Source organism: Phascolarctos cinereus, unplaced genomic scaffold (assembly GCF_003287225.1).
Source record: "Phascolarctos cinereus isolate Bilbo 61053 unplaced genomic scaffold, phaCin_HiC Scaffold_1;HRSCAF=81, whole genome shotgun sequence".
Taxonomy (NCBI): Eukaryota; Metazoa; Chordata; class Mammalia; order Diprotodontia; family Phascolarctidae; genus Phascolarctos; species Phascolarctos cinereus.
In genome coordinates this window covers 163851516-163874950 of record NW_027555514.1, presented here as the reverse complement: position 1 = coordinate 163874950, position 23435 = coordinate 163851516, and the positions used below count along the sequence as shown (strand labels likewise).

Genomic DNA, 23435 nt, shown 5'->3' with positions numbered 1-23435 from the left:
AAGCTGCCCTTGTGACGTGTTTCCTAGAGAACATATACAGAAGGAAGACTAAAATGGTGAAAGCAATCACGATCAAATGATACAAAGATTAGTCAAAGGAACTATGGGTGTTTAGACTGGAAAAGAAAAGAATTAGAGGGAATGTGACAACATTCCTCCAGTATTTGAAGGGCTGTCATGTGGAAGAAGGCTTACACTTTTTCTTGTTGGCCCCAGTTACAGGAACAAAGAACAAGGGTCAAAAGTTACAAAAAGGCACAGGAAACTGGCTCCTCTTAGATCCAGCTGTTAACAAATCCCTTGATCTTCATCTCATGGCCAAAAGCAAAAACTTAATTCAATTAGGAAAAACATGACTAACAGCACTATTAAGAAGCAGCAAGCCTCAGATAATATAACAAATGGTCATTGATTTCAGCTGGAACTTGTTTTCTTTCTCAACTTTCCACTCCTCATCGCTAGGCTAGAATCCAGGCATTCCCATTCCTCTTCAATACAGCGTGAGAGGAGAGACTAGGCAGTCATTCACAGGCGTGGCATTAGCAGAAAGCACAAGATTTTAGAGTATGTTGATTGTACTGCATGCCTCAGATAGTTGTGGGACTCTTAGGCCCGCCAGATGTAGGCTTCTTCAGTATTCTGCTAACTGTAGCTGAGCAGGATGGGAACAAAGATCCCCTTGGCTGCTTCAGTGTCTCCCCTGCACAAGGATGCAATTATTGCTTGCCCCATCATGGCTGCTTGGGACATCACTTGTAGAGTGCCCCAATTACAGCAGTCATTGCTTCTTTCTCTTTCTTCATCTCATCTTCTTGCTTTTTAAAAAAAAAAAATTCCTACCACCATATGCTTATCTATCCAGAAATCACATTCTCTCAGCACTAAGCATACCAGGAAAAAGAAGAAAATGAAATTCTCCTGAAGTATCAAGTCCTTGCAAGGTACCAGAGTATCCGCCTTTCCAATGAAAGCCCTAGTGTTGTTATTTAACTTTTCATTTGCATATGTTTTTTCCTTCCAAAAATATTGATGCTAAGGATCATAGATTATAGGGTGGTTTGGGTTTTTTTTTCTAATTTTATAGTAGGTTTTCAATAAACATTTATAGAATGGACAGCTGAACAAAACAATAGATAAATCAGACCTTGAATGACCTGCAAATGATATAACTGAAATTTTCCTGGTTTGAATCCAAAGTTTGGGTTTGTATTATAAATGGGTCAGTTTAAAGGTCCATTTCACTTAGAAATGGTCCCAGTTCTATTTATCTGCAGTCGGCTCATTGGGATTCTATGATCTGATTTAATCTAGTGACTGTTTAGGCAACTCGAGCTAATCTCCCTTCATTCTCAACACCTGCTGCAAAACTACTTGGCATTGAATTTCTATTTCTCACACTGACTAGGCTCAGGCCATTTTTTAAAGTTGACAAATTAAGGTAATTCAGGTAGTAGAGTAAGATTTTTTTTTCAGTAGCAGCTAGATCGCCAGATTTACTGTACAAGCTAAAACCATCTTTCCAGCAAATCAAATATAACCAAGAAAAATAACAATACCTACAAATGAAGCCAGTATGAAGCCACTCAGCACCGTGGTCCTGGATTAATCATGTTGGCTCTTTGAAAATTCAAAGCTTTTAATCACCTAGCCCTGCAGTCTTTGGTTAAAATTCATGGGCATTGTACAGGTGTTATTTCGGTCCCCAGGGCCCCTGTATTGTTCAGTAAGCACAGTGAAAACCTGTTAAAAAATAAAGAAAAAAATTAATGTCAAATTGATTGAAAGGGCTGCAAAGGTCAAAATTTGTTCCCAGGGTCACAGTAAAGGAATGTGCATGGAAAATCTCATGGAAATAAAAATTAATTTATGATCATTTTGCTACTTCCACAAATGATTTGAGGATGAAGTTAATTCTCTATTGGGCTATAAATGACTTTTGAGGAGAAAGTACCTAATGTTAGTTTAAGAAAAAGCAAAAAGCATCCATAGACAGACACATATGTCTTAGAATGCACGTGTTACATATGTACAACAGTTAAGCCTTGAGACTTGTTAGTAACCCAGATTAATTCCTGGTCTCCCAAATTGTAGTAGATTCAACAAAGCTGGAAAGAATCATCCCGGGTTCCAATCTTTTCTTGAGACCAGTGAAATCCTACCAGAGCAACAGAATCTCAGAATTGAAAGGGATCTCAGAGGACAAGCAGTCCAACCCATACCTGAGCAGGACGTCACTCTAACATAATATATGTAACATACAGTTATTTTTTTTCTGCGAGGCAATGGGGTGAAGTGACTTTCCCAGGGTCACACAGCTAGTAAGTAACAAGTGTCTGAGGTCAGATTTGAACTCAAGTCTTCCTGAATGCAGGACCGGTGCTCTATCCACTGTACCATCTAGCTGCTCCAGTTATTCATTTTCATCTGGACACATCTGACTAGGGATCTACCATTACCAATCCTTGAGGAAATCCTATTATGAGAGGGATTCTTCTATACTGGAGTCATGCTATCTCTTAAAAGATAAACCAAAGATCTTAGCACTGGGGCTCAGCATCTATCTGTTGTTTTCTCTTGAAGTCTTGTCTGCTGCTGCCTAATATCAGTTGATTTCATAGTTTTGAGTTTCCCTGCCTTGGGAACAGAAATTCACTTCAAACATATGGCATCTAACTAAGCAAATAAAAGACTTCACCTACTCCAATCAAGAAGAAAAGGGTACTTTTTTTTTCAGCAGAACTCTTCTTAACTGAAACCAAGAAGTCCTAACCCTACCCAACATTGCTGCTTTCTCAGGCTTTTAGATGCTCTAAATCTTCACTACTTAGGACTTGCCTGTGGTCACACAGCGAGAGGACACTGGTCCCAGGTTTTCCTGAGTCAAAGGCTGGCCCTCAGTTGACAATTCCGTGTTATCTCTCAGAAAGATATTTAGTGTAATTGGTAACAAAATTATATAATCATATATTTAGAGTAAGAAGGGACCTCCGAGGTCATTTGGTCCACCCTCTTAATTACATATAGAGGGAAACTGAAGTGAAGAAGTGAAGCAATTTGCCAAAGTCATATAGATATAAATAGCAAAACTGGATTTGAATCCAGTTCCTCTGACTAAAAATCCAGCTTATCCCCATTTTACAGTAGATGAGGAAACGGATGATCAGAGAGGTGAAATAAAGACTTTTTTTTCTAGTCTAACACAGTCAGGAAGAGTCAGAATCAGCCACTTAATGACTTCTTATAGAAGGTATTCTTGTTTAGGCATTAGCTGATCTTTGAGAATTCTTTCCTTGTCTAAAAGCAGGTACTCTAAGTTCAGTGAGGTTACCACTACACCTTGTTGGAAATCTAGCCCAGCTTTCATTACACTGGCTCTCTTTCACTCAGACATACACACATACATGTATATATGAGGTCCTATAAAGGAATAAAAAAGAAAGGAGAAAGGGGTCAGGGAATAGGGGAGGGATACCCAAAAGAAAGCTGTTTGCTTATTTACAAAATATTTTAGGGTATCAGCTCGAGAAGGTGCATGCTATGACCATAGTTTTTAAACCAGCATTACAACCTCAGTGGTTGTCCTTGTTAGCCACATTGCTGGCACACACCAGTGTAGCATTTTTTTTTAATAAGGTAGTAGACTCAGGAGAGTGCTTGGGATCAGCTTCCCAGGCCATTGCCTACAACCCTGCATGTTACAAAAATTGAACAGGCCTTTTTTGTTTTGGAAAATGATGTATTCAGAATACATCCCTAATTTTTCTGCCTTCCAAATAAATAATACCCATCTGTACTAGTGACTGCTGGGCTTGTGTTTACAGATGACAGCAAATTGAAATGGTGTTATTTTTTAAACACAAAAGGCCTCACGAATAGTCCCAAGCCTGGTCACAACTGTAAATTGGCATGGAAGTGTTCTCTATCACTTAAACAGCACGTTAGCCTGAGTTTATTGAATTTGTCCCGGGAATGTCTAAGGAGCCTTTTTTGTTATATCTACAGGAACAATATTACGCTTATTGACGGATCTTTTAAATGCCAGTCGGTGTATGGGCTTATGCAAATCACATTTCCAAAAGTGCCTATTTGAGTGTTCGCATCAGACCCAAATACGCTGGAACACTGAGGATAAGCATGCATTGTGGAATGGGAAGATCAAATTGAAATAAAATGGAGTCTTTCCACATGTGTGATGCATATCCCACACTATTTCCCAGTCAGGAATACTCCAAGGGCCTTTTCCCTTTTCTATCTGAAGTTAACTTGAAGGCTCTCTCTACACATAACCAGTTCAACCATTTTGACAGAATTAACTAGTCAGTTCACATGTATAAAAATGGGGTGGAGGAAGACAATCAATATACCCAGAAAAGCATTCCAACTAATTATTGTTGTTTTAAACTGAATTGACTTAAGAGAGGATTTGGAACAGACAAGTTGGCCCACATAGTTAAACAACCTCATTTATTAGATTAGATTTAAACTGAGCAACTATGGACCCTGATATCTCTGGGTACATTTTTAAGATCTTCCATGTAACTTTCATTCATATTCCAGTTCTGTCAGCCTATAGAATCCACTGGTTCTGCCTTTAAAAAGTTATTACTCTGTCTTTTTTGGTTTTAGGAGACAGTTCTCCATCTGTTCAGGAACTTGGCAATTGTCATAAATGTTCTTTGATATAATTGTCCTTCAATAAAATGTGATCTCCCTGGGGAAGGGGCTGTTTTAATTTGGGCTTCCAATCTCTATCTAGCATTGGCTAAGACACATCGTATGTGGACACAATCTCAATAAATGTTTTAAATTGAATTGGATTTAGTCTACTTGGGGCATGACACTGCTTGCTTTTAGTCTTGTCCTCAGGATGGCTTCATTCAGTTGTCTTTCTAAAACACCACTTGGATGAATGTGTGGAAGAAAATAGACTTTTCACACAAGTCAGAGAATCAGAGAATTTCAGAGTCGCAAGGGAACACATTTTGTTTATCTATCTATTTATTCATTCATTCATTTATCTATTTATTTATTTGTTTGCTTGCTTATTTATTTATTTATTCAATTATCTATTTATTCATTTGTTTGTTTGTTTATCTGTTACTTATTTATTTATTTTTAGCTAGGCAATGGGGTTAAGTGACTTGCCCAGGGTCACACAGCTAGGGTTATGTGTCTGAGGCTGGATTTGAACTCGGGTCCTCCTGAATTCAGGGCCAGTGCTCTATCCACTGCGCCACCTAGCTGCCCCCACATTTTGACCTATACCAGAAATGAATCCCTATGTGAACATAACTCATGGTTTATCATCTAGCCTCTGATTGAAGACCTATAATAAGGGGGAACCCATCATATACCAAAACAGTCTATTCATATACCGTTTGGGACAGCTCAATTTTTACTGATGGTTTCCTGTCATTAAGCCTAAGTTCAAGCAGTTTGGCCCAATGGGGACAGAGCTGGACTTGGAGTAAGAAAGACCAGAGTTTTAATCTTACCTCAGAAATTACTGGCTGTGTGACCCTAGACAGGTCACCTTAACCTAAGTATCAGTTTCCTCATCTGTAACATGGGAATAAGCTCTTACCACACATGGTTATTGTGAAGAGTGAATGAGAATATATATGTATATATATGTGTGTGTGTGTGTGTTTGTACATGCACATATACATAATACATACATATGGTGCTTTGTAGACCTTAAATCACTTCATAAATGGTAGTTATTTTCATCATCATTATTAATATAAAATTCTGTTTTTGAAAATTCTACCTGTTCTTGGTTCTGCTTTCTGGGCCCTTCAGATACTTGAAGATAGCTATCCTGTCCCCTCTGAGTCTTCTTTGTATTTGAAGGAAATACAACCTATATGATCACTCCTTCATGTGATTATGCTTGGAACTCTACAAAGCAGTGTGCTGAAACCAGCTTGACCTGGATCAGGAGTGCCAATTGTTAAATTTTCAGTGTAAATGATTATACCTCAAAAATCAGTGTGTGCTACAAAGAAGGGTTTGAGCTATTGTTTCATTGATTATCTAGACTTAAGAAAGTGATGGAATAAATGTTAATAGCAGAAATTAAACTTTAAAAGTGTGTCATATATACATTTTTTTCCAGAGAACTGGTTGTTAAACATTTACCAGCATGCCATTATCTACAAGTACCTGGGATCCAGGTACTTATTCTCAGATTAGAAAATGTTCCTCCTCTCCCCCCAGCCACTCCTGCTGCCCCTATCATTGAGATTTTGATAGCCATGACTACTGTTCTTGTAAGCAGGAAAATTAACTAAAACACTTCAAAAGTCTATTTGAGGAGCAGCTAGGTGGTACAGTGGATAGAGCACTGGCCCTAGAGTCAGGAGGACCTGGGTTCAAATCCAGTTTCAGACACATAATTCTTGCTAGCTGTGTGACCCTGGGCAGGTCACTTAACCCCATTGCCTAACCAAAAAAAAAAAGTCTGTTTGAAAATAAAGACTGAAATTAGAAAAGATGTGACTTTAATCAATCAGAAAATGAGTCATTAAACCCACCCCATTTCTTGAGCATTCTAGTTCACTGAGGTTTTAATGAGACAATGGAGTGGAATGGAAAAATCAGAGCTTTTAGTAGGGATTTTTGCACCATGGGCAATAGGCAGGAAAGGGGCCCTGAATAGAGATACAATTTTTTGTTTCATAAATAAGAATCTTAAAGCACCTGAGGATGATCACTCTGAACATCAGTAACCTTTGTAAATAAAGTACATAGCCTGAAAGTTAGTTGTTATTTTTAATAAGTCCGTGTTAAGCTTTTTACTCCTCCTAAAAGTTAAGTACAGAAAGAACTGATGATTTTAAAGTCCTGAATACTTGTTTTGCAGTTAAGAGTGGTTTCATTGAAACTTTCAGTAACAAAGCTTTAAGTATTTACTGCATGCCAGGCCTCATGCTTGATGCTGGGGATATGAAGTCAAAACCAAAAGAGATACTGTCCCTAAGTCACTTTTTAGGGGGAAACTATATGTACATAGAAAATCAAATGTAAATTAATTTCTAGGGGGCAAGTCAGTAGGAACTGGGTATGATAGTTGGGGATCAAGATAGGATTCCTATAAAAGGTGCCCCTGAAGCTGAAATTTGGAAGAAACTGGGGATTCTGTGAGGTGGAAGTTGGGAGACAGTCCATTCCAGGCAAGGGAACCACTCTGGGCAAAAAGCAAGAGAGAACAAATAGAATGTTGTACATGGGGAACAGCAAACAGGCTGTTACACAGAACATATAGAGACGAATGCACTGTAAGCCTTTAGAGGTAGGCCGGAGCTAGACTTGTAGGCTTTGGAGGCCAAACAGAGAAGGTTACAATTTATCTGAGATATAAGATGGAATCACTGGAGCTTTTGAAGCACAGGAATGAAGGCATCAGACCTGTGCTTCTGGAATATCACTCTGGCAGCTGAGTGAAGGATGGATTGGAAAAGAGAGACACTGAAGTCAGGAAAACTCACTTGGAGGCTATTGAAATGGTTGAGATGATACATGATGAAGACTTGAATTAGGGCAGTAACTAGGAAAGGAAAGAGGAAGAGATAGGACGTGTATGTGGAAAAAGAATCAACAAGACTTGGGAACCAATTGGGTGTAAGAGGTCAGAGAGAAGGAAGGGCTGCTGAGTGATTGAACGGATGCTAACCTGGGTAATTGGAAGGATGTTGGTATCTTCCATAGAAATAGGGAATTTAGGAAGTGAGAAGGGTTTGAGGGGAATATTTTATTACAACATCTGTGTGTATATATAAACATATATATATATATGTATATATGCTCAAATTTAATACTTCTAATATTTATGAAAAAAAGACCATCCTTTAGTATTCCCATTTTACAGGTAGAGAAACTGAGGCTTGGTAGGGTTTTCTAACTCATCCTGTATCATTTAGTTAATGGTAAGTCTGGGACTAAAATTCTAACTTTTTACCTCTCTAAATTTGGCTTTCCACAAAACTCTACTACTATCATGATGCAATTAGGATATCTAATTAGTTTACTGTATATTATAAAAGAATATAGGTCTTTGTCCAAGCTACAGTATACCCCATTAAGGCTAAGAGGACCAGAGGAAAAGAATTAGACTTGAAGTGGGGAAAAGTTTTTCCTAATAATTAGAGCTATCTAAAAATGGTAATGAGCTGCCAGTGTCAGGAAAACCTAGGTTCAAATGCTGTTTCTGAAATTTGCTGTGTGATCATGGACAGGTCACTTTAGCCTCTCAGATTAAGAGGTAAAACTCTCTGAGTTTTTTCCTTAGCAGTGAAATGTGGATGACTAAACCCCAAAGGGCTATCTCAATGTCCAAATGACCTGAAGTTTGGAAACTTTAAAGTGATATACAAGTGGGGCAGTGGATAGAGCTTCAGGCCTGGAGTGAGGAAGATCTAAGTTCGAATCCAATCTCAGACACTTAATAGTTGTGTGACCCTGGGCAAGTCATTTAACCCTGTTTGCCTCAGTTTCTTCATCTGTCAAATGAGCTGGAGAGGAAAATGGCAAACCACTCCAGTATCTTTGCCAGGAAAACCCACAATGAGATCACAAAGAGTCAGACATTACTAAACAGAAAACAACTCCCTTGGATTTATCTGCTAATTCATAAGTCAATACAAGTTGAGATCTGTGTTGGTGGAGGAGGTTCCTACAGAGGGAGTTCCCTATGCTGACACCCTTGTTGATGAAGCCCTAGATCCTTCCTGATTGTTATTGTGGTGGGTTATGCTATCACCAGAAGTCTTCTGAGGAAAGCCAGATTCTTGTCCTTATACATATCAGATTGGATGACAATTCATACTCTTAGATTCTGTAATTATTTTCACATACCCTGGATCTTAGTTGCTAGAGAGGACAATAAAGGCATTCACATACTCATGCATAACATACACACACACACACACACACACAGATGGTACATAATTTCAAGTTCTGGTCAGAAATGAAAATCTACAAAAAATGTGTTAAAATCATTTCTGAAAAAATGCAAACTCCTGCATTGCTGATTAATCAAATAACCTCCGCATTAGGCTGAACATGTAACTCCATCAACAATCACTAAGGACCTGTTTACATCAATGCTACACAATCAGACAGCTCAGAATACTTAAAAACTTTAGATTTCTGTTAACTAATAGCCTATAAAACACATATATACACATATATGTACATATATACATATACATACACATATATACATATATACATATACGTACATACACACATATGTATATATGTATACATATATTTATATATATATGTACACACACATATATATATATATATATATATATATAAATACAACACTACTCATACCCTCTCCACCAACATGGAAAGAATACTGAAGTTGGGGTCATAGGACCAGAATTCAAATTATAGCTTAACTAGTGTGACTTCATCAATTTCTTTATCTGTAAAATAAGGAGGTGAAGTTGATGGCCTCTGAGGTCCCTCTCAGCTCTAAATCTATGCTTCTATGATCCATCATCCCTGATAATACAATATTCAAGAGTTGCTGAAGGAGAAAGGAGCTCAACACTGGGCGACCTTCTGGCAATGAACCTTTCAGCACTCAGTTGATTCCTTTGTTGAACAGCTATACAACCTATTGCAAGGCTAATCCTTCCACCCTTTGCACTTATAGGACCTCTCTGAGCTTGCGATTTGCCTGTCTAGCATTGCACAGTCACATTCATCCGAAGATGAGGCTTCTGAGTAGGATTTCAGTAGAACAGTATTGAACATACTAATTTTAATTCAGTGAATTTAATTGGCTTGGCCTTTGTAAACTTTCATTATTCAGAGGGCCTGATCACAGTAACCCTAGTTGCTTAACCTTTAATTGCCTTCATTTATTAACATTAGCAAGCTCTTTTTAAAATACAGTCTCAAAAAACAGGCTGCTTCAGCCCAGCTGCTACCTGTTTTGCTTGACAGATGTAAGGTACTGATGACTGCAGCACTAGGTAGCCTAAGGAAACTCACCTGCCAGGCTGGTTCTCTTGGGACAGGTGGGCTTTAGTTGCAGGGTGTTATTGTAACACTTTGGGAGGATCTCACTACTTTTATCATCAAGATTACAGGGAAACCAAATTAAGGCCATTTATATACTGGCTAAGTGAGCTGCATGATTTATGGGCACTGCCACTGAGTTGAGTCCTTTTTCTACCCCATCACTGGGATGCTGGCTGCTGGGTCTCTGGCAGCAGTAAATGAATGATATGGCAGCTTCACAGAAGTCATTGCCACTTCTGGCAATATGGCAGCTGTTTTGAAGGGTTATTTGCAGCCTCTGTTGGCAAAAGGGAATGCAACAGTGCGTGAAAGTCCTTCTTGGAACAGTTCCCAGCAACGCGTATGAATTGCTTGTTTGCAGAAATTGTGGTCTCTCCCTAGACAATGGCTATGTCTTGAGAGTTCAATCAAATCAATATAAATGTGGTTAAAAGGCAAAAATAATGTTGTAAAAATACCCAGTGTCAGGAAGCTTTGGTTCAATACTTGGCTCTGACAGCAACTTTGTAACCAACTGACAACCTCTGTGAGCATCAGTTTTCTCATCTGCAAAATCGGCATAAAAATACTTGTGCACTCCACTTGCTGAGGTGATTGTGAGGAAAGTGTTTTGTAAACTTTGAAACCCTAAGTAAGTGTGAATTATTATCGCTTCAGGAAACTACCAAGAGAGTGAACAGGGTGCCTTGGGGTCAGACTGATTCCATTGTTCACATAGCCAGAATATGAAGACTAATCAATGTTGGTCTGCTACTTTTGGCTTCATGAACAACGGAATTCTATGGAGCATGAAATCCAATTGCTTGACAATCAACTTGCAAACTGTCAATCTGATTGCTTTCAGAAACTCAACCAATGTGTTAGGCAACCATGGAGGTTTCTGTCAAGAATTTCCATCTAGTCTCAAGATGCTGTTCACTGTGCAGAAGGCAACAGTAGGCTATTAATTTGTAACAGCTTCCAAACGTGAGTTCTTCCAAGCCACTGGATAGGAATGCACTAAGATTTCAAAGGAATGAAAATGGTGTATGTATGTATCCAAAAGTAAAAGTGAAAAGATTTCAGCTTTCACAGGCTTAAATCCATCTTTGTTGAGTGGAAAGTAAGCATTTCAATCATTCAGTGAGTGCTGACCATTCCCAGAACATGCTAGGTCCTGTAGGGGACTGATGAGATGGCAGGGTGTCTACCTGCAAGGAGTCTTCAATCTCATTGGTTGAGTCACCATGCCTGGAGGTTTTATCACCCCTCTTCTTGCATGTTCTCTCCTTCTTTGGCATTTCTGACACTGCTCTGTCTTGGTTCTTCTCTGACCATTGTACTGCTTCTTTTTCCAGTCTCCTTTGCAGGATCACCATCCATATTCTGCCTGCTAACTATGGGCATCCCCTAGGGTTTCTTTTCTGGGCTTCTTCCCTTCTCCTTGTGCTCCCCATCCTTTGTTAATCTCTTTAGCATTCATAATTTCAGTGATCATCTCTATGGAGAGAACTCCCAGTTATGCATCTAGTCATAACCTCCTGAATGCCAAGCCTTCGTTTCCAACTACATGGGGGAGGTCTCCATATGGATATTCCATAGGCATCTCAAACTCAACATGTCCAAAACAGATTTCATTACATTCTCTCCACCCCCCAAATCCATCCCTCCTCCACAATTCTCCTTTCTGTTGATTTTATCTCCATCTGCCTAGTCAACCACACAAATAACTTTAGAATCATCCATAACTTTTCTCTCTCCATCTCCATTTATATCCAAGTAGTTACATAACTGATGATCCCATCTCTGCAATATCTCTTACATCTATCCTCTTCTCTACATTCACACAACTTCCACCCCAGTTCAGGCCCTTATCCACTCTAATTTAAACTGTTGTAATTGCCTCCTAATAAATTTCCTTGTGTCCACCATTTACCCCACTCTAATCCATCCTGCGCATAGTTGCCAAATTGATATTCCTAAAATGCAGATCAGATCAAGTCACTCACCTGCCTGAAACTTTTCAATGTTTCCCTACAATTAAAATTCAAGATCCTCAATCTGTCATTAACAGCCTTTCCCCATCTGGTCCACATCTACCTTCCAAGTCTTATTTGGGATCACTTCTTTTGAACTCTCTGTCTAGTTTTGCTCTTTACAAATCATTTCATCCCCCGCCTCCTTAAAGTGCTATGTAAATATTAGCTATTATTACAATGATGGCTAGCATGTGCCTTGCACAAGGTAGGTGCCTAATAAATGCTTATTGAATTGATTTGAATGACTTGCACAATAACTTAAGGTCATTTGTCATAAAACCTATGGATCAGGGTCAAGCCACAACAAATGTAGAAAGTCAGCAGTCAAACATTTGAAAGATCTAATTTCTATAGTCCTACCCAGTTCAGGCATGTAGGGAGAGTGGGGGGGGGGGATTTTGGTTCATAGTGAAATAAGATAAATTTCCAGATCTCTAGATAAGCCACTAGAAATGGAGCAGATCAAATACTTGTGTGGCTGACTCAGCCACTCTAATGTGTACAAATCTTGGGGTTATGAGAACCCATGGTGATGTTTCACTTGATCAACCCATCTAAAATGAAATATCCTTAAGGGAAGTCTTGACTGTCCATTTTACTCATTTCATTGTGCAAATGTTATAGAAGATTTTTTTTTAAATATTAAAGATACTGTCCAATTTCTGGAGAGGAAAATGTATTTTCTAAGTATTTAGAGAGATGTTTCCTCAGAAAGGTTGAATATTTTTGTCAAAATGTTTTCTTTTATTATCTTCAAGCCTCAGCTATCAGATTTTCCCACAAACTCATTAATCAAAGAATTCAGTACCATAGAAATTGTGATGAAGAAGTTCCACGTATGATCTTGAGTTATATAACCTTACTGTCTCTCCGGGTCATGCCCATGTGCAGGGCTAACCTTAGAGACAAAATTGTGACATAAATGAAGTTTATTGTCAGTTCCCCTAGCCCTAGCTCTTCTTACATATTTTTTCCCCTCTTGATGGCCCTCAACCTTACCCAACAAATTCATGCTTTTTTACCACCACCTCTCTCTCCCCACCCAATCAAAACTAGATCCCAAGGAAGGATCTGAGAAACTTATACCAGTATTAGGCATCAAATATGGCTTTTCTCAAATATTTCCATTTAACAGCATTAATTCTGACATGTGAGGGATCAGGCAGACTAATTATGGCAGGGTTTCTTTTGTGTTTGGGGGCTTTAACCAGTGCCACTGAAATACAATCACATGGGTATGTACCTCCTAGTAGGAGTGGCTGAAGTATAGTAGAAAGAATAGTGGCTTTGAAATGTGAAGATCTGGGTTAGGAATGACAGCCCTGCTATTTCCTACCTTTGGTCAAGGTACTCAGCCTCTAAGAGCCTTGGTTTCCATATCTACTAAATAAAGATAATAAAACCTGTCCACCTCATAGAGTTATGGATGTGAAAGCACTTTGTAAAACCTTTTGTAAATAACAACATTTCATTTCTTTGAAAAGCCAGCCTACTCCAGTGAGCAAACAAACCTGTGCATCTACATTTATTTCACTAGATGTGGTATGAATGAATTGGGACACAAAAATATTTGTTGGTTTGAGCACATCTGAAATTCTTTGAGCATTCGGGAACAGAACTGCTTTTGTTAATACAAGGTTGTGTTTTTCACCAAGAATTGAAAATGTTCTAACAAAAAAACAATGTATATATAGGAAACAGGGTTTCATTAACCATGGTGCATCATCTGAACAGAGTGACTAGGCATTATTCAGGATTAAAGTGCCAGTGAAGCCCCATATTAAGCCACTAGACTGTCTTTTCCTTAGACATGAAGGCATTGATTTTTCTCTCTCCTTCCCCTTCTATTTGAAAGTGGGGGAGGGGGGACAAAATCTCACAGGCCCCCAAGGTTAAGTGTTTCTTTGTTCTGGAAAGAAGTCCCTCCTATAAATGTTAATATTAAAAGCATATTTTTTAAACCCTGATGAGAGCTGAATCAGTCACATGCATACAACCCCTTCCCATTTCAGTTTACAATTCAGCATTCAGTTCAGATGTGTAGAGGGGGAGGTTTTCATGAGGGCAGCCCAGAGAATTAGGCCCACCTGCTTAATTGGCATGCATTTCCTTGATTCCAACTAAAATCTAAGAGAAAAATAAGCAACAGGAAAAATAAAAGGAAACTCTACAATCGTTAGGGGGGTTTCTAAAGATGATGGTTTTTAAAAATCAGAGCACCAATTTTTTTTTAATTTCTATTGATATTTAGGTCTACAGAGCTAGAGGAATAGAGGAATAAAGAGTTTGCCCAGGCAAAAAGGTAAGTCTGCCTCTCATTGAGAATTTTTGATTGACAGACTGAATAGTAGCTACTAAACAATATGTGCTTGTGGTTTTGTCCTTTGGCTTTCATTTTCTGCTTTTTAATCTTTGTGGTACTAGGATGTTTCCTGTCATTTCCCTTCTGAGTTTTTTCCCCCTTATTCTTTCAGTTTTCTTTCCTTTTTTCTTCTTTCATCCTTCCTTCCTTTCCTTCCCTTTTTTTCTTTTCTTTTCTTTTTCCTTTTTGGTTTACTCTAGGTCCTAACTCACTTCTCTTCCTATCTTGTTTACATGGTGGCATGTTAAATTTCATTTGTTCTTAATTTATCTTTGCATCTGTTGGGTTACTATTACTCTTGTCTCAATGTTGGACCTTTTTTTAGACACATATTCTTCTAACTTTCCTTTCATTCTATGACTTAACAATAACAAACAAGGGCAGTCAGAAGCATTTTGCTTATGTCTTATCATGTTCTGGGAATAAAATCCACTGATTTACTTTTGAGAATGGAAGAAGTCATATTCCTGGTTCCCCAGTGGTCTCCCAAAATGACAAGATAGTTTACCAAGTAAAGATTAACCTCAATGTCTTTTCTGACTCCAACTGATATGCCTTTTCCCACACCACATATAGTTATCAGGACTGGAGGGACAGATAAAATGTTCTTTTGCTTACTTCTGGCCAGGGCTATTTGAAAAACTAGAACCAAACTTAAAGCAAAGAGCCATTCTCCCTCTTAAATAATTTAATACTGCAGCTGAGCTATCCCTACTGTTCCTGTATCCAGCCATCATGGAGATTTATAGGGCTGCCCAGTGGCCAACAGAGCCCCAAAGATGCATTGAAACTAATTAACCAATCTCCTGACCATCGTTTCATAAAGATTGTTCATAAACCTCTTTTTCTCTCTTCTGAGGGGCTTAAATCTCTTTTGCAATTCGATGGCAAGACCTGCACACTCTAGAGCATTGTTAATGAAAGATGATGCCTATTAATAGCACTTTCATTCATTAGGGTTTTTTAATTTCTTTGGGTTGTGTTGAGTTTTACGCCTGCGGATTTTTTTTCATTTTTCATTACCTTTCATATTTGTGTTTCTTTTCAATGTTTTAATCCAATTACCAGCCCAGTAAACAAGCATTTGTCACATCTATAGTAGGTGCATTGAACTGTGAGTGGAAGTGATTTCTGATTACAGACAGGCTAATTTTCAAGGGACAGGAGGAACAACATGCAGTGAACTGAATAAAAGAATAATGGAAGATACCTTGTTAGGTGACATATGGTATGGCATTAGAGCGCAGATGGGGAGTAGAGAAGTTACTTAATACTAAAATACATATGCATCACATATCTAACGGCCATAGACAGAACTGTTTCTGTATTGGATCTCTATCTATGAAAGGAAAATGTTTACTCGTGGTATAGTTTATGAGCAGTCATTAATCTGAGCATTAGTCTCCTGTAATTGGGAGAGTACATAAGCCATAGATAGAGATATAACAGTGCAGACAAAGCAAAATTGTTACATAGGCAAAGCTGCTCATCTTCTCTTTGGCAGTTTCCTCCCTCTTCTGTCCCTTCTTACGTTGCCCAGACCCAAAATACCATCTTGAGTGAGACCATGACATAGCCCATGGGAGCAAGACTTAGAGTCAGGAAGTTATTCAGTCATGTCCGACTCTTTGTGACCCCATTTGGGGTTTTGCTGGCAGAGATACTGGACTGGTTTGCCATTTCCTTCTCCAGCTCATTTTACAGATGAGGAAACTGAGGCAAACAGGATTAAGTGACTTGCCCAAGGTCACACAGCTAATAAGTATCGGAGGCCAGATTTGAACTCAGATAAGTCTCCTAACTTTAGGCTGGGCACTTTATTCTCTGTGCCACCTAGCTGCCCTAGAGTCAGGAAGACCTAGGATTCTAGGCTCAACTCCTGGTCATGTCACTTAATTTCTCTGACCCTAAGTTTCCTCATCTGTAAAACGAGAGGATTGGATTATAAGGTCTCCAAGGTTCTTTTTAGCTTTAAATCTACAATCCTATTATTTTCTTTCCCTAACCTATCAAAACTTGCCTGAAAGTCCTTCAGTCAAATGAATGTATAAAGGACTGATGGCACTTTCAAGTGTTACCTGTCTTTCTCAGAAACTACTCCTCTTGTCTCTGTCCCTACTCAGGGCCATCCACTCAAGCCACCACATCCATATACTCAAGTCTACTTACACACTTGTATTTAAATGGGGATCTAAACTTCAAGACTAAAGGGATAATGCTTTAGGGATACCACTTTAAGCGCCTGACAGCCAATGATTGTAAGCAAAAGGCAATTTAGGGTGACTAGGAGGAGCCATAGGGTTGGGGACTGGACCTGGACCTTTGATTACACTGGCATAAGGAAACCCTAGATTAGGAACTCCTACCAACATAGATCATTACCTTCTCTAGCATCATTTCTATGCTGACATGAAGGCAAAAAAGGCCAGTATCAAATGTAAGCAGTTTGTGGAAAATGGATACATAGGCTGAATTTGGCAGTTAGATTTCCCCACTGTCCCAGACTTAAGACACATCTGGAGTTGGAATCTTAGCCTAGGTATTAGGGAAAAGTAAGTCTTTTTTTTCCCTCCTGGTGTTCAAAACCAACACAAGTTTCAAAAATGGCAACCAGAATGCCATTGAATTAAGCCAACTTTCATGCTCTGGCCCATAATTCTGAGAAGGAGGAATCATAAATTATAAAGTCTTATAAAACAAATGCCAGAGTATAATGAACCACATTATCAACAAAAGGGACTCAAAACTGCCATCTCTCTAGCTAACTCTTTGGCCATTGGAATTTGAGATCTTCCAATACAGTAATAAATTTCATTTGGTCACAGCACAGCCTATGGAAATAGGAAAGCAAACACAAATGATCCAGGAAATACAGTATCAAATTCTTGATAACTAAATGTATTTAGAAAAGATTGTCAGGGCAAGTGAAATCCATTGATTAAAAACCTGAAACGTGATAAGGACATAGCATAGTCTATATGAGTGTCTATGCCTCTGTGCCCTCTTTTGTGTCCTAGAGAGGGCGACATCTCTTCTAATGTTGTTACTCAGAATAGTCAAGCCATACTTTCATAAAATGTAGAGCCCAAACATTGACATATTTCTTGCCCTTCTTTAGGCATTAGAAGGTATTTGGCTGCCAAATGACAAACAAAATATGCAATATAAAGAATACGATTTAAAGCTTTACATCACAATTCATTATAGACTGCAAAATACAGAGAAGTAACACAAGAGCAACCTAACAACAAAACATAATAATCTATGTAGATTCACCCCACCACTAGCAGAAGACAGTTTAGGCAGACTATAAAATCATTGTGCATCCAAGTTCTAGGGTTTCAACCTTTATCTTTAAGCTTATTTCAGCAATGTGCTGTCAAATGAGGCCTAAAAATCAGACCCTGATGGGCTTTTGCATCATAATTTTGTAATAGTGCTTGTTTTCCAATCACCTTTTCATAAACCCTGGCTATAAAGGTGTGAGGTCTGTGTTTCCTAAGAAAATAAAAATATCTATAGAAACAAAGGGGAAGGGTGAAACACGAATAAACATTGTTGAATTACAACTGACATTTGGATCCTAAGTAATCTAGTCTGTCTCTCAAGGTCGATCAGATTCACTGAGTAATTGTTTAGCTCTCCTTCTTGTCTTGCACATAGAGACACACAAGGTAAAAAAGACTGATTTTGATGGAAGTCAGTCTGAAATTGGACCATTGAGATGCTGAATTGATAAGGCTGGCCAATCTGTTTCTTCTCCATGGCTCTTTGTTATACACAGGTAACCAAACCCAAACCTAAAATAAAGAACTTATAATTGATATCATATTTGTAGAATAATTTGGTATTGTCTGTCAGTGAATATTTATTAAGCATCTACTATATGCCAGGCACTGTACCAAGTACTAGGGATATAAAGAAAAGCAAAAGACAGAGCTTGTTGCCAAAGAGCTCACAGTCTAACAGGACAGACACCATGTAAACAGCTTTGTTCTCTCTCTCTCTCTCTCTCTCTCTCTCTCTCTCTCTCTAATTATATATAATATTGCATATCATATTCTATTCTCTTATATATGCATATATATGTACATATATATGATATAAATTATATTATATGTTATATATACATATATACATATATACATATATATGTATGAATGATAAATTGCAGATGATGGCAGAGGAACCACTAGCATTGAGGGCTATCAAGAAAGGCTTCCTGTAGATGGGGGAGGGGATTTTAGCTGGGACTTGAAGAAATTCAGGGACGATTGGAAGCAGAGGTGAGGAGGAAGAGAATTATGGACATGGACACAGCCAGAGAATATGCCCAGATTTAGGAGATGGAGTTGTCTAGTGTAAAGAATTAGGAGACCAGGGTCACTGGATCACAGAGTATATGGAATAAAGTGTAAGAGAACTGTGCAGGTAGAAGGAGGTCAGGTTATAAAGGTCTTTGAACAGGAAATAGAAGATTTCATATGTGATCCTGGGGATAATAAGGAACTACTCGAGTTTATTGAATAGGAGTATGACATGGTCAGATTTGTGCTTTAGGAAGATCAGTTTGACAGCTGACTGGAAAATGGACTGGAGTGGGGACTTTCTGGCATCTTCCTCACTCAGGGTCATAAACTTAGACATCTATGTCTGCAAATTCAGGTCATTTTGCAACCTGGAATCAGTTCCTACCCTAGTAGAGAGTAACTGAGATGTGCTTTAAGGTTGGTACCGTAATTCTCTGGTGGCTGGTACTTTGACCTGACTTAATTGTCTACCTGGCCCATGGACCCTTTCACCTCCCTGACTTCTCATAATTGTCAGCTCCTTGACCTGTGACTTGTCTTGGAGGATTCCCCATCTTTTATCTCTTTCATCCCCATGCTAGTGCCTGCTTCACCCAAAGTCAGTGTCTTCTTAATGTTTCTTGGTTTTTCACAGACGCCTCCTTTCCAGTCCAATGTACTTTGAGTATTTCTCAAGTAGATTCATCTTGTAGAATCACTCCATGAGCTGGTGATACTGTAAAACAGTCATTTTTTATCTTATTTTTTAAAATGAATGTCAATAATTTATAACCAATTGCCATAAAAATCTAATGTTCATTGTTTTATATACCTCAGACATTCAAAGGAATTTAAAAGAACTAATTTTTGGAGGAGAGTTCATTTTTTCATTTACATTCTCTACCTTTCCTCTCTCCAGAAATGGAAGACTGGGATCTCATAAAAATGACATTAAAATTGTCAAATGCTATTGAACCAACCTAATGAAAATCTTAACCAAAATTCATTGTAAATTAGATATTTGCTATACTGAGAATACAAGCCTTTGTAAAGCAGATATTGTTCTTATGTAAACTCATGAATGGAGACTTTCTCAAATAAATTACTTCTTAATAACATCAGAGAGTCATTGGCTGGGTAAATATCTCCCTAGGGCACTCACTGAGATTCCTGAATTTAAATATTTAATAGAAATTCATATTTGTCACCTTTACTAACAAGATTTTTCCTTATGAAATCATTATTAGCATGAAAAAGTTAAATTTTGTATCTAATTTCTAGAATTAATGCTGTTTAAAAGACCTCAAGGGGTTGAAAGTTCTCTTGCTGGAAAGTATCATTTGCATAATTTCTATTGCCCCAACATCTCCACTCTCCTACCCACTGCCAGTTTGCTACCTCAAGCTAAAAAGAAAAATGATCTGTCAGTCATCAGAATTTCTGGGGGCACCTGCCAAAAGGAGCAACAAACTTAAAGGCTTTGCTTTTTTCTCGGTCCCTAATTTCTGACTGCATTGGTCAGATTTCACAGCTGTTCTTTCTAAGCTATCCATCCAAGTCAATGGCCTTGTGTCTTCATATACTGCCTCACTGAGGCCAATTGATGGAAACAAACGTTTAGCCATTCATTCCTTTGGTTATAGGAGTTGAATTTTCTCTTAGGCTGGGTTTTCTTTCATCTCAGGTTCTGGGATCTCTCTGCTCTTGCTTTTGTTTCTGTTCTGTAGCAGAGGTGAATTAGGTGGTCTGCCATCAAGACAAAAAACCACAACAAAACATATTGGTCCTATAGGTTTATTGTAGAATCAGTGATTGCTAAGCTCTGATGAGATCTTCATGAATGGGGGATGCTGCATAGACATATCCAAGGGTTCTTCTCTCACTCCCCTGTCAATTTACTAAACAAGGAAGAAATGAGCTAAGACATCAGCACATTCAAGCAAAACGTGAGAAAACTGATGGAAAGTACCACCCTTGGGTTTCTGTCCTCCCCACTGCTGCCAACATCCTGGCCAACGTTCTGAATTGGCTGCTAAACAACACAATTCATTGTACATTTCATGAATTGTAATCCAGCTTCACATCACAACCATGTAAACAAACATGATCTTTGATACAGGCCAGATACAGAGAAAGTTCTGGAAACTATATAAAGGGCTCCATGAGGATTCGATAAGCCTCAATAAAACATTTGTTATAATTGACAGACAAAGGCTCTGGCAACCACTTTAAGGTATTGGTTACTCCAAGAATTTCGTCAACATCCTAGGGCTGTGCTGGGATGGTTTATTAGTGTTGTAAGAGTTGATGGTTTCCTGACTGACCCTGTCTGACCCATTTTCAACCTCCAGTGGAGCAAATGAGGGTGGTAGTAAGACATCATGTATGATTTCTACCCACGATGTTCAACAACATTCTAAAGCCCTAAAATTCAACACAATTCAATTCAATAAACACTTGGGAGCACCTGCTGGTAGCAGGGAAGAGCAGGGCGATCCCAAACTCAGGTGTTATCTCTGTTCCCCATTAAAATGCAAATACCTCCTTGAAGGGCCACTTGGTAAGCCTAATCAGTCAATTACATCACAATGTGAATTAATTCGTCAGAACACTTCATTAGGACTAGTCTGTAGAGTGGAGAATAAAAGGATGAAGCCACTGAGTTGTCTGAGTTTTGCAAAGGTCAAATAATAAAAACGATGTGGGTGGACAAATGGCATAAAATGGTGAGGCTGGGAGCCATAAGTACTCACTTCACCTACTCCACAGTTTTGCTGAGATTCAGCCCCATTCAGTGTTGTGACATGGCTGAATGTTGTCTCCTGGAAGGCTTAGCCTCCAGCCTCTGTCTTCTCTCCCAATCATGTTATCCCCTTCTCAATACAAGCACAAAGCTCTCCTTTCCTGCAACCTTTGTGCCTAGTAAGATCCTTCGCTGACACTACAGTATACAACAGGAATTCTTAATCTGGGTTCTATGAACTTTTTTTTTAACAATTTAAAACTATTTCCAATATATTTGGTATTCATTTTAATCCTATATATTTTATTTTATGCAATTAAAAACATTATTCCCAGAAAGGTTCCATAGGTTGCACCAGACTGCCGAAGGGGACCACGATGCACACCAAAAAAGTTAAGAATCTCCTGGTGTAAAGAAACAATAACAGCTTAGTCTGATCCCTGCCAAGGAGATTTTGGTTTTAACAAGAGATCAAAGCTGTAAAGGGAATGGATGAAGTTGTCTTTCTGAATTCCAGGCAGTGGCCTGGGAAGCACGCGTTTGGGCAGAGAAGACTTTTCACAGTCCCTGAAACGCAAACCCTATAAGCAGGTGCCTTCTCTGCAGCCTGTCAAGCTCCATAGAAAGCCCTTAATCAGAAGGATTAGTCAGTGGAAACCAAACAAAAACAAAACAAAGCATAAAAGATCCAAATAAATAGCTCCAGCACCCCTATGTTTTTCAGTTCTAAATGTCAATTACCGAAGGTCTCCTGAGCCCAGGTTAAAAATAGATATGGAGGTTTCTTTTGCTCATCTGTCAAAAGGGGTCATTCCTTCCAGACACATTCTCATCACCCTCTTTTCACCCCATAGCTGAGTTGTCAACCAAAAGCAACTGTAAGTCTCTGTTACAATGGTGTCACACAATCAAATTAGCATGTGCCCTTTCAGTTATGTCCAAATACCAGCCTTCCCGGTTTTCTGTGACTTGAGAATTCACATAATACTGTAAACAGTGATTTTCTCCACATAGAGAACACTAACATAGCACCCATTGAGGTGGCACAGGCAAGTGATGATAGAGCTTTCCACTAGACATGATAGGAACTAATTACTGTCCCCAGTACAGATAGCTTAGTCTCCCAGAGACCTTGAGAAACTTCTTCACCCTTGGGGCCTTCCATTTTCTTCTCTCCATCCCCAAAGTGAGGCAAAATGATAGAGTGGACACGGGCCGATTCTAGTGTCAGAGGACCTGGGTTCAGAACCCACACTGGATGCTTCATACCAGTGTGACCTTGGGCAAAGGGTGACCTTGAGCAAGTCACCTCTCCTCATCTATAAAATGATGAGATTTGACTGAATGGGCTCTGAGATCCCTCTAAGCTCTAAATCTGTTTCTTAACAAGCAGTTATTAATTACCTACCATGTTCCAGGCACTGTGCTAAGTGTTTCACAAATAATATTTATCCTTTCAGCAACCTTGAGAGGTAGGTGCTATTATACCCCATTTTATCGATGAGGACACTTAGGCCCACAAAAGTGAAGTGAATTGGCCAAGGTCACACAAGTAGTAAGTATCTGGACTCAGATCTGAGCTCAGTTCTTTCTGACTCCAAGTCCAAGGCTTTATCCACTGTATTCCCTACATAGGATCCTACAGTGTACTTTTTTCCATAAAGAAAGTTGCAGAGCTATTTTAAGCCCTAATCAATCAACAAGTGTATTTGTTGAGTGCTTACTACATTCTAGACACTGGGCTAAACACTAGGAATAAAAGGAAAGGTATGATAATAATAGTGATAGTAGTAAGTAGTAATAAAAAAATAATAACTGTCCCGGCCCTCAAGAAGCTCTAATTCTAATGAGGAGACAATATGTAAATAACTAGGTACCAGTGAATGCAGGAAAGGTAATATCATAGGGGGATCTTTAAGAAAGATGAGGAAAGGCTTCTTACAGAAGGTAGGGTTTGAGTTCAGTCTTAGAGGAAGGCAAAG

General features: G+C 38.8%; 1 protein-coding gene across 2 annotated transcripts in view; it reads left to right on the top strand.

Moving 5' to 3' along the window:
* The window catches only part of CELF2 (CUGBP Elav-like family member 2), a 1000575-nt gene that overhangs the window by 219858 nt on the left and 757282 nt on the right, over window positions 1–23435 (top strand). For both annotated transcript variants that reach the window (XM_078154853.1, XM_078154848.1), the window contains exon 2: window positions 14311–14361. The gene's annotated coding sequence lies outside the window, so the exon portion shown is untranslated. The remainder of the gene's footprint in view (window positions 1–14310; window positions 14362–23435) is intronic.